This window comes from Calonectris borealis, unplaced genomic scaffold (genome assembly GCF_964195595.1).
Source record: "Calonectris borealis unplaced genomic scaffold, bCalBor7.hap1.2 HAP1_SCAFFOLD_97, whole genome shotgun sequence".
Lineage (NCBI taxonomy): Eukaryota > Metazoa > Chordata > Aves > Procellariiformes > Procellariidae > Calonectris > Calonectris borealis.
The window spans coordinates 95,389-107,440 of record NW_027441488.1 but is presented as its reverse complement, the minus strand read 5'-3'; the positions used below and the strand labels follow the sequence as shown (position 1 = coordinate 107,440).

The 12,052-nt window shown below is 41.6% G+C and overlaps 1 pseudogene; it reads left to right on the top strand.

Moving 5' to 3' along the window:
• The first annotated feature begins 271 nt into the window (after positions 1-271).
• LOC142076726 (E3 ubiquitin-protein ligase RBBP6-like) lies at positions 272-3,470 on the top strand (annotated as a pseudogene).
• The last annotated feature ends 8,582 nt before the right edge of the window (positions 3,471-12,052 follow it).

Here is a 12,052-nt window from a genome sequence, read left to right as displayed (position 1 = left end):
AGCTGTGAGCATTTGACAAGGGTCCCTCTCTGAGATATTCTGGAGCAATAAGTTGATCTCCAGCGGGTTTGGTTAGTTTAGCTTCTTCTCCTTAACCACATAGGCACTCTTAAGCTGTCACAGGTTTGGACTTTGTTTTGAACAAATACCAACTACACTAGGTTGGAAATGGCTCTTTCAGTGACACTCGGAGTGCAGACTGTCAGACTACAGTAGAGGTTAACTATTGCTCTGTTTTTGATTGTAGAACTTGAATGTGAGTTTAATTTTTTGTGAACAGATTGATGACTCTTCTGCATCTATTTCTCTGGCCCAGCTGACTAAGGTACATATATATTCCTAAAAAAAAGTGTTTGCTTTGTATTTTTAAATCTTATACTGTGATCTATAGCTGGAGAACTGTTGTCATGTGAACAAACCTTTAATTTAATTTTTAATAATTTAAAGTATTTCTTTTAACTTTAAAATGTGTGTATATTTTGATACTATCCTGGTAAAGAGTAGTTGCCAGTTTGGGAAGATAGAAGGGGGAGGACCTTATCAGCCGCAACGTAATGTTGCAGTATTACTCATCTTCAAGACACAAAGAAGAAGCACTTCAGAAGCTGTTTACCGTTTTTCATACTTTTCGTTCATTTTGCATTGGAAACTAACACAATTTTCACAGAAGAATTTAATTGGCTGTAAGTGACGGACATTTCAGGGGGGTTTGCAAGAGCCAAAATAGAAGCGTTTCTGGAACACGGACAACTGCATGGCTATTTTTGAATTTCTAGGCGCTACAGTTATAGATCCATGCTTTGAATGCTGCACAATTTCATACAGTGTAGTATATATACAGTGGACAACACAATCTAATTTGTTTGATCGCAGACTGTGTAAATTGTGTAAATGCACCTAATTGTTTACAGGAAAATACTGATGCGTATGTGTGGCATATTAGCAAACGTGACCTTCTGAAACTGTTGTAATGCCATGTTTTGCTATGGAACTGCTTGCATTTTTTGCTCAACAACATGTAACTTTGTCTGGGAAAGCACTAGGGATTGCACTTTGTGAAAAGGCGTAGTGCTAGCCAATTAAATTACTAGTCTTTAAAGTTACAAAGATTAGAGAAGGCAGGGCCTAATGCAGAGGAGCTAGTCCTTTCTTCTGAAAATACAGGCTGGAGTTCCTTTCCCAGAAAGAAAAATCTCTTCCCACTGGTAACTTCTTCCCTCTCTCACTGCAGAAATTAAATTGTGGACATTTGGTAAGGAAAAAAAAAATAGTTTGGAAGGTAGCCACCAGGAGAAATTGGTCTCTGTTAGCGCTGTCCCTAAACATGTCCTTGGTTCTGTAAACTCAGGTGAAGTTTTACTCTAAAATGTGAAAAACTGTCCAAGTGGTGTACACATTTAAGCTTTTGAGAAAATGTAAGTATTTCAGAAAAATAGAGGAACATAAGATAAAGCAGCTCCAAACGGTTCCTTACTCTAACCTCCTCAGTGCAGACTGGCTTAGCATGGAGGCAATGTGTTGTAAAAAGTTTTCTGTTTTATTATGCATTAAATGCCATCTTGAATTTTGGTCTATTCCTAGTAATGTCTTGTGGGTTTTGGATGTGTTTTGTAAACCGCTTGGGTTCAAACAAATTAGTCAAGTATCTGTAAAGTCTTCTGTAAATGTTAATGGAAATGACTTCATAGATGTCGATCTGGATTATGTTACAGTTGAGAAAAAGCTGTGTATATGAAACAGCCCTTTAACAAAATGCTGAAACAAGTTGGTTGCTTTTGTGAATGAATGCATCTAAAACCAAAACCATGAGTGGTTGATCTGAATGATAGGTGCTTGAGGGTCCAAATCATTTACAGTCACTCCCTTAGACCCTGCTTGTATCTGTACTAGTGTGTAATAAAAACATTTGAACAAATACTACTTTAAAAAAATCAGCTGGCTTCAATAATTTGAAGATCCAGTTCTGCATAACATTTATATTACAATTTGTATGTTAAAAGGACACGGTCAACTGGAAAAAAACTGCAGGTTTTGCTTATTGTAGTTAACTTGCTTCCTATGAAGAAGTTAGTGGGGGGGAACATGAAGAGCCTAAGGTTTTGAGTGCCCAGGAATGCTCTTTTCAAGTAGGTTAACAGGCACATAAACAGCCTGTGATGATGTAAGGACTCCCCAGAACATCTTTTGGACAACTCTGTTTCATATAAGCAGCTGTTTTCATGCAACCTCAGCTGGCGTTGTGCTGCTCTTTACAGGGTTGGGTGAGTGGTGTTCTCTTTGGCAGTGTGGGCTTAAATGTGTTTCTAATGTATGTGTCAAATAATTACCTGTTAAACAGACTGCCAATCTGGCTGAAGCCAATGCTTCCGAAGAAGATAAAATAAAAGCTATGATGCTACAGTCTTGCCAGGAATATGATCCAATCAAGTAAGTGTTGATAATGTCAAATCTGTTCTTTGAAGATTATGGAAAGATTGTAGAGAAGTTTGTTTTAACGAGAGAGACATGTGCATACCTTTTTCTTCTTTGCCCCAAACCCTTTTAGTTACATGAAGAAACCCTGGGGTCCACCTCCACCATCATCTGCTTGCTTTCGTTGCGGAAAACCTGGCGACTGTATAAAGAACTGCCCAACAAGTGGGGTAAGACTGTGGGGGACTTCTGGTGTTCCTTAGCTTTTCATTTTTTTACCTTGGCAGTTACGTAACAAATCCATGAATACTCATATTAAGAATTGTTTCTCTTGGGGTGAAAGACAGAGGTTCATAGGGCAATGTTGCAAAGCCCTTCAAAATCCAAGGGAAACCTGGCATTATAAATGTAAACTTTTCTTTTTTGTAGGTCATAGACATTAAGTATGTCCACAGATCTTGCTCTGTGAACTTTCATGCATATTTTTATATATTTCAATATTACTGGAAATGTTTCTGGTTTTAACTCTGTTTAATGACAGTTCACAGTTTTTATTATTTCATGTAAAACCAAGATGTTTCTATTGACCCCATCTATTGAATATTTGTGCTCTGAATTGCGCTTTGGAGGAGGAGCGGGTTTGTATCTCTTTTCTGAGTGGATGGTGAGCTAAGGGATATTTCACCCTTAAAGAACCTGAACTTAAGCCAAAGAATGGAATGAGTTCAAAACACTGCTCAAGCCTTTGGAACATCCTGGCTATATTCATTTAGGAAAATAAGTATTTTAGTCGAGCAACCCTTATGCTAGGTAAAAGGAGAGGATTAAAGGCTTTTGCTGCTTAAAATAATCATTGAAATGTCATTTTAAGTGTGGGTCTTAAAAGGAGATATGTCTGCATTTCTTTTCTTAACAGGACAAAAATGTTGAGCCTGTTCCCAGAATTAAAGAGCACAGGAATTCCAAGGAGTTTCATGATGGAGGTGAAAGACCCCAATACAAAGGGTGCTATGCTGACAAACACTGGAAAATACGCAATACCAACTATTAATGCGTAAGTATGGAATTAATTGGACTGGCCAAAAAGTGAGCGAGAGAAACCACGCGTGCATGTCTGAGTGGCTATGCAACCAAGTTGGCCAGCATCTGTAATTACGGGGCAGGAAGCACTGTCATTGTGCTTAACCATAGAATCTGGGATACTTTTGAATATTAAAATAGGGTGGTCCTGCTGTTCGTGCCCCTGGAAGTTGGTCAAACGTGTGGTATGCTAAGAATCTGTATTTCTGCAAAACATTTCAGTAGTGTTTGCAGTGGAGTCGTTCTCTCTGAAAGCTCGTTTTGCTTTTGGTTTATGTTTCAAAGGCTTCTTGCAAAATTTAACAAGTAGCTGTTGGACTGAGATTTCCGCCCCCTCTGACTTTTATCAAATCCCATGTGTGAAACAGACTGAAGTTTTCGTCTTGCTATAAACTAAGAAAATACTGCTGTGTGCTGACAGGAGTGGCTGTTTTAAAATGCACTTGGTAGCACTTCTGTGTTTCTGTCATGGATCTCGTTTTGTAGGAAATAGACTTCTTCCATTTATAAAATGTAGTTACTCGGAGACGAACTTTACCCTGAGCCTGCAATTTACATTTACCCTCTGGCAAAGGAGAGGTGGGATTCATTTCTCTCATAGAAAATGATATAGCCAACTCTGGTGACTTACTGTGGTCTGGAACAAACGGATAGTTAGGCATTTAATCCACATTCTTCTCCACGGGAGAGTTGGTTAAAACCTTCAGAACTCAAGCCTACTAATGTTTTTTTGAGATGTCTATCAGGTTCCCGTACAAAGACAACCAGCATTACCAAGTCTTCTGGGCCCCCAAGGACAAGCAATACCCACAACTGGTGTCCTAGGGTTAAATTTCTTCCTAGTGCTGTGTTTTGGATTTAGTATGAGGAGAATGGTGATAACACACTGATGTTTTCAGTTGTTGCTAAGTGCCCTCCTAGTCCAAGGAGAGTTCCCGTGCCTACTGACTGAGCTAGGTACACAAGATGGGAGGGAACATAATCAGGACAGCCAGCCCAGCTGGCCAATGGGGTATTCCATGCCATGTGACGTCATGCTCAGTATATGAACGGTAGGCGTGATCCAGGAAGTACCGATCGCTACTTGGTTATCGGTCAGCGCGGGTGGTGAGCAATTGCATTGTGCATCACTCATTTTGTATATTCTATCATTATTTATTATCATTATTCTCCCTTTTCTGTTCTATTAAACTGTCTTTATCTCAACCCACGAGTGTTTCTCACTCTTACCCTTCCGATTCTCTCCCCGTCCCACTGGGGGGGCGAGGGGAGTGAGTGAGCGGCTGCATGGTATTTGGCTGCCTGCCAGGTTAAACCACGACACTGGTAAGTAACTGTAACTTCAGAATTTCTTTAAAAAAATTACCTTCAGAGGAACTGAATGGGATTTCTTTCTTTTTCCTCTCCCCACTCCAAAAGGTCATCCAATGAGAGCCAGTCCAGTTCGCTCAGCAGGTGGCAGACCAGGCTAGGAAGTGTAAGTATTCTACAGAAATTCAATAGATGACTCCTTGTCACCTGTTAAAAGAGGCTGTATAACGCATAACTTATACAACAGCTGATTTATAATGAAGCAAGTATGCACAGATAGTTGTGGAGAATCCAAGTGGTAATTAATTTTTAAATGGCTTCATTTGAATTGGCTTTTACAAAGGGCATCTGTGCTTCCACTAAGGTTATTTAAAATAAAACTCCGGTACATGACTGAAAACAGGACTCTGAGAAATGAACGCTTTTTGAGGAAACCATAATTGCCTATAAAAATTAAAGATAATTAAAGGATCAGATGGAAAGCCACCTTTTCCATTACTGGCTAAATAGGGCTGAAGAAATTGATTTCCCAATAGGAATCAGCCTCCAACATTCTTTTTTTAACAACTTAGTTGATACTGAATGAGCAAATGGTTGGAAAAGTCAACACTGTTCTTTTATGACAATTTTGAATTTCTTCAATTTAGTCATCTCACATAGCCAAGACGCTTTCTCTCAGTTGGAGAGAGAGGAGTCTGTTTTACCTATTACTGCAGCGTCAAGCTAGTCCTTCCTTTCGCTATATGTTTGTTATAGACAGATTGGAAGAGTGCATTGTGTTTATAAAATCTTAAAGGTAAATCAAAAGAAAAACCAGGATCCATCCCACAGGTTGTCTGATATCTCCAATTCAGTCAGCAAGAAAACAACAATTCAGGGACAGGACCAGGCCAAATACCTCATGATGAGGCAACAACATAGGAAGCGTATGTGGAAGAAGTTAAAAGAAGTTCCAGAGAAGATTAGTTAATATCTGTGCAGTACTTGGAAGATCAGAAGTGTGATGTATTAAGTGTATCAAGGAGTGGCAGAGGAGCAGTGGGCACTTGGCCCACGGGAGATGGGAGTCTCTTTCAAGTGTGGGCAGCCTCCATCCACAGGTGCAAAGCTGAGTATAAGGAGAGAAGACTGAATGAACTGTTGGGGGTGAGGATGTGGAAGGCAAGTATGAGGATCAGGAAATGAGCGTAGTCTCTAAAGAACAGAAAGCAGGGAGAAAAATGCTTAAGTTGGCAGGATGCCATTGGCCTCCCTGATCTAGGGAGGAGTTTTACAGAGAACAACGGAGACTTAAAGAGGAGGAAGTATTTGGCTCAATGAAGTTGCCTTGTTTTTCACGTTTGTATTTCAACAGCATATCGGACTGCAGTTACACTAAAGTGCATCTGACATAAGGAAAAATGACAGTGTTTTTTCCAATAGAATTTTTCGTTGCAGATAGTAAGCATGCATAACTAAAACAAGACAAATGGAATTGAAAAATGTTATCAAATTCCTCAATTTGCAGTAGCATTATGTCAGCAGCTGAAAGAAGATTTGACATAAGCGTATGGAGAGGAGAAAAAACCCAAACCAAATTTGGGAGGAAAAAAATTGGGGAGAATGACTGTTTTGAATTAACTTCATTTCTTTTTTTGTGTGTTGTGGTTTTTTTCAGGTCCGAGTCTCCTTATAGTGCTTCACCTTACTCTACAAGTTCGTCTACCTGCTCCACATCAAGATCAGGTTCTTCCCGCACTCGCTCCTACTCTCGCTCATTTAGTCCTTCCCATTCTCGTTCCTACTTGCGATTGCTGCCGTATCCAAGAAGAGGCAAAGGGAAGAGGCATAACTATCGTTCTAGGTCAAGGTCACACGGTTATCAGCATTCAAGGTCAAGGTCACCCCCATACAGAAGATGCCATTCACGGTCAAGGTCTCCAGTATTTAGAGGCCAGTCTCCCACTAAACAGACTATACCTCAAGGGGAAGGAGGAAGGGAGTATTTTAACAGATACAGAGAAGTTCCACCATATGATCTGAAAGCTTACTATGGCAGATCTCTTGACTTTAGAGATCCATTTGAAAAGGCAAGGTACCGGGAATGGGAAAGGAACTACAGAGAATGGCATGGAAAGTTTTACAAGGGCTATGCTGTTGGCGCTCAACCTCACCCTCCAGTAAACAGAGAGAACTTTTCTCCAGGTAGGTTTGGTCCACCTGGGACCAGACAAGAGAATTCACCATATGCTCGGGGACGTAGGGAGGATTATCCTGCTTGGCAGAGCCACCAAAATCACAATATAGCTGGAAATTACCCTGAAAAACCTTCTGAAAGAGAGAGCCATGGCATCAAGGATCCTACCAAATCAAAAGAGAAGGAGGTGAAAAATCCACTAGGAGATGGCCAAGGAAATAAGCATAAAAAGAGAAGAAAAAGGGATGAGGATGAAGGATTTCCCAATGCTGAGTTGTTAGCAGGTGCGAGAAAACCAAGAGAGCCAGTTCCAGCAGAAGACGTTAAAATGGACTCCCTGTTCATGGCCCAAGCAGAGATGATGCCACCCCTGTGAGAGATGAGCCTATGGAAGCAGATTCTATTGCTTTCAAACCAATGTCTGAAAAGGAGAAAAAAGAGAAGGATAAGCCAAAAGCAAAAATTGACAAGACAAAGCGGAAAGTAGAAGTGGCTGTTCCTCCTAAGACAGACAATATAATAAAACTAGCTAAAGCTTCCTCGAATGGAAATCTCCTCGAACGGAAGAGAGAAAGCAAGAAGAGAGAAGGGAATAGAGAAAGCAAGGATTTAAAGAACCTGACTTGCTGCCCTGATATTGCTCATTTACATCAGTTATAGTGTTTGTGATTAAGTTTAGGGTTAGGGTTAGGGTTAGGGCTCAGTGTTACGGTGAGGGTTAGGTTTAGGGTTAGGGTTAACATTAGGGTTAGGGCTTATCATTAGGGTTATGGTTAGGGGCAGGGGTTAGGTTTAAGGTTAGGGTTAGGGTTAGGGTTAGGGTTAGGGTTAGGGTTAGGCTTAGGGTTATCGTTAGGGTTAGGGATAGGGTTGGGGTTAGGATTATGGTTTGGGTTTAGGGTTAGGGATCGGGTTAGGGTTTCATTTTAGGGTTAGGTTTAGGGTTAGGGTAGGGCTTGGGGTTACGGTTAGGGTTAGGGTTAGTTTTAGGGTTAGGATTAGGGTTTGGGTTAGGGTTTAGGGTTAGGGTTTAGGGTTAGAGTTAGGGCTGGGGTTCGGGCTGGGGTTCAGGGTTAGGTTTAGAGTTCGGGATATGGGTTAGGGTTAGGGTTAGAATTAGGGTTAGGGCTTATCATTAGGGTTATGGTTAGGGGTTGGGGTTAGGATTAGGGTTAGGGTTAGGTTTAGGGTTAGGCTTACGGTTATCGTTAGGGTTAGCGAGAGGGTTGGGGTTAGGATTATGGTTTGGATTTAGGGTTAGGGATCAGGTTAGGGATTCATTTTAGGGTTAGGGTTAGGGTTAGGGCTTAGGGTTATGGTTAGGTTTAGGGTTAGGGTTAGCGTTTGGGTTAGGGTTTAGTTTTAAGGTTAGGGTTAGGGTAAAGGTTAGTGTTAGGTTTAAGGTTAGAGTTAGGGCTGGGGTTCAGGGTTAGGGTTAGAGTTTGGGATACGGGTTAGGGTTTGGGGTTAGGGTTAGCATTAGGGTTAGGGCTTATTAGGGTTAGGGTTAGGGTTAAGGTTAGAGTTAGGGCTGGGGTTCAGGGTTAGGGTTAGAGTTTGGGATACGGGTTAGGGTTTGGGGTTAGGGTTAGGGTTAGGGTTAGGGATTAGTGTTATGGTTAGTGGTTATGGTTGGGTTTATGCTTATGGGTTAGGATTTCAGTTTCGGTTAGGGTTAGCATTAAGTATTAGGATTAGCTTTAGGGTTAGGGTTGCAGTTTAGTTTTAGGGTTAGGTTTCGCATTAGGGTTAGGGTGAGGTCTCACGGTTATGGTGTTAGGTTTGTGATAGCGTTAGGGTTAGGGCTTAGTGTTATGGTTAGGGGTTACATTGGGTTTACGCTTATGGGTTATGATTTCAGTTTGGGTTAGCGGTAGCATTAATTTTTAGGGTTAGGGTTTAGGTTTAGAGTTGCGGTTTAATTTTAGGATTAGGTTTCGCATTAGGTTTAGGGTGAGGTGTTATGGTTACGGTATTAGGTTTGGGGTAGCATTAGGGTTAGGGTTAGAGTTAGGGTTAGGGTCATTAGGGTTCAGGTTGGGGTTCAGGGTTAGGGTTAGGGTTCGGGATTACGGTTAGGGGTCGGGGTTAGGATTAGCGTCAGGGTTAGGGCTTAAAATTAGGATTAGGGGTTAAGGTTAGGGTTATGGTTGGGGTTAAGGTTAGGGTTATGGTTGGGGTTAGGGTTAGGCCTAGGGTTATCGTTGGGGTTAGGATTATGGTTCAGGTTTAGTGTTAGGGATAGGGTTATGGTTTCGTTTTAGGGTTAGGGTTAGCGTTAGGGTTAGGGCGTAGGGTTACAGTTAGGGATAGGCTTAGCGTTAGGGTTAGGGTTTGGGTTAGGGGATAGGGTTAGGGTTTAGTTTTAGGGTTAGGGGTAGGGGTAGGGGTAGGGGTAGGGTTTTGGTGATGTCTTAAGATTACGGTTTGAGGTTGAGTTAGCATTAGGGTTACGGTTAGAATTAGGGGTTCGGTGTTATGTAAGGGTTAGTTTTATGGTTCCGTTTAGGTTTAACGTTAGGGTTATGCCAAAGTGTTAGTGTTACGGTTTGATGTTAGGGTTAGGGTTACGGTTTGGGGTTAGGGTTAGCGTTAGGATTTTGTTTTAGGGTGAGGTTTCGCCTTAGGGTTAGGGTTAGGGCTAGGGTTAGCTTTATGATTCAGGTTAGGCTTAAGGTTAGGTTACGGTTAGGGTTAAGTGTTAGGCTTAGGGTTAGGGTTAAGTGTTAGGTTTAGGGGTAGGGTTAGGGTTAAGGTTAGAGTTAGGGTTAGGATTAGAGTTAAGGGTTAGAGTTAGGATTCAGTGTTAGGGTTAGGGTGAGGTCTTAATGTTACGCTTAGGGTTTACAGGTAGCGTTAGGGTTAGGTTTAGGGTTAGTGTTAGCGTTAAGGTTAGGGTTAGGGTTTAAGATTGGGTTCAGGGTTAGAGATAGGGTTCGGTATTGGGGTTAGCGTTAGTATAAGGGTGAGGTCTGAGTGTTACAGTTAGGGTTTACGGGTAGCATTAGGGTTAGGGTTAGAGTTAGGGTTAGGGTCATTACGTTAAGGTTAGGGTTGGGGTTCAGGGTTAGGGTTAGGGTTTGGGATTAGGGTTAGGGTTCGGGGTTAGGGTTAACATTAGGGTTAGAGCTTTATGATTCAGGTTAGGCTTAAGGTTAGGTTAGGGTTAGGGTTAGGGTTAAGTGTTCAATTTAGGGTTAAGTGTTAGGGTTAGGGTTAAGGTTAGAGTTAGGCTTAGGACTGGAGTTAAGGGTTAGAGTTAGGGTCCAGTGTTAGGTTTAGGGTGAGGTCTTAATGTTACGCTTAGGGTTTCCGGGTAGCATTAGGGTTAGGTTTAGGGTTAGTGTTAGGGTTAAGTTTAGGGTTAGGGTTTAGGGTTAGGATTGGGGTTCAGGGTTAGAGTTAGGGTTCGGTATTGGGGTTAGAGTTAGTATTAGGGTGAGGTCGTAGTGTTATACGTAGGGTTTACGGGTAGCATTAGGGTTAGGTTTAGGGGTTAGGGTTAGGTTGGGGTTCAGGGTTAGGGTTAGGGTTCAGGATTAGGGCTAGAGTTCGGGGTTAGGGTTAGCATTAGGGTTAGGGGTTAATGTTAGGGTTAGGCGTTAAGGTTAGGGTTATGGTTAGGGGTTAGGTTTAGGGTTAAGGTTAGGGTTATGTTTAGGGTTAGGGTTAGGCTTAGGGTTAGCATTAGTTTTACGGTTGGGTTTAGGATGGTTCGGGTTTAGGGTTAGGGATAGGGTTAGGGTTAGAGTTAGGGTTAGGTTTACGGTTAGGGTTAGCATTTGGGTTAGGGTTCGGGTTAGGGTTGGGGTTCAGGTTTAGGGTTAGGTTTCGGTGTTAGGCTTAGGGTAAGGGTGAGGTCTTAGTGTTATGCATAGGGTTTACGGGTAGTGTTAGGGGTTCGAGTTAGCGTGAGGGTTTGGTGTTAGTGTTAGGATTGGGGTTCTTATTCTTGATCCTCTCTCCCTCTCTTTCTCTCTCTCGTTTTAATTACAAATTATTATTTATTATTATTATTATTATTATTATTGGTGTTATTATTGTTATTATTACTATTATTATTATTATTGGTGTTATTATTGTTTTTGTTATTATTATTATTATTATTGTTATTATTGTTATTATTGGTGTTATTATTGGTAATATTATGGTATTATTGGTGTTACTATTATTACTGTTACTAGTATTACTATTACTGCTATTATTATTTTATTTCAAGTATTAAACTCTTCTTATCTCTACCCGTGAGTTTTCTTGCTTTTGCTCTTCTGATTCTCTCCCCCATCCCATTGCTGGGGGGAGGGCGAGTGAGCGGCTGTGTGGTGCTTAGTTGCCGACTGGGGTTAAACCATGACAGGGGTCCACCACAAAGATGGTTGCCATTCTGTCACATCCTCTGAGCTAAAACTGGCTCATCCTGGGACATGGTGCCCCCCACGCACGTAACCTGCAGTCCAGAAGTACCCCTGAAAAGACCTCGACGGCCTGCATTAACACACCGGCATGCACTTCAGATGTAAACACTGCCAAGTCATCTCTTATTTGCAACAGATACGGAGGACCAAATTCTGCAAATCTAGCCTTACTTCTACTGAAACTTTCCTTACAGACAGCTCATCTTCTCTTTTTGTAAACTGTAGTGAAGACCTGTTCTAGCGCAAAGGCTTGAACCCCGCCTACGGTGAAGAAGCCCCAGTTTTCTTTCCTCACTGCTGTCTTGCTTCCCAAAAATCAATCAATACCAAAAGCTCTGTGTGAACATGGCATAAAAAAGCCAATAGCAAATGCTTTTACTTGCTACTAGTTTTGTCAGGGAAGGAACTAGCTTCTCCCGCTAGTTTTGCTACAGTTGCATGACCTTTAAAGACGCCACTTCTTACCTTTGCTACGCCAATACAGCCTCACAGCTCAGCAAAATCATACTGCAGGTAGGAAACCTTCACCATACAAAGACAGGCACGCTACAGGAATACGTCACTCTCAAAGAACAGACTCTTGCAACCGCTCCTCCCTTTGCTTAGCAAAGTTTAGGGCGTGTTAGAAAACAACAACAACAACAACAAAGCAGGGTTC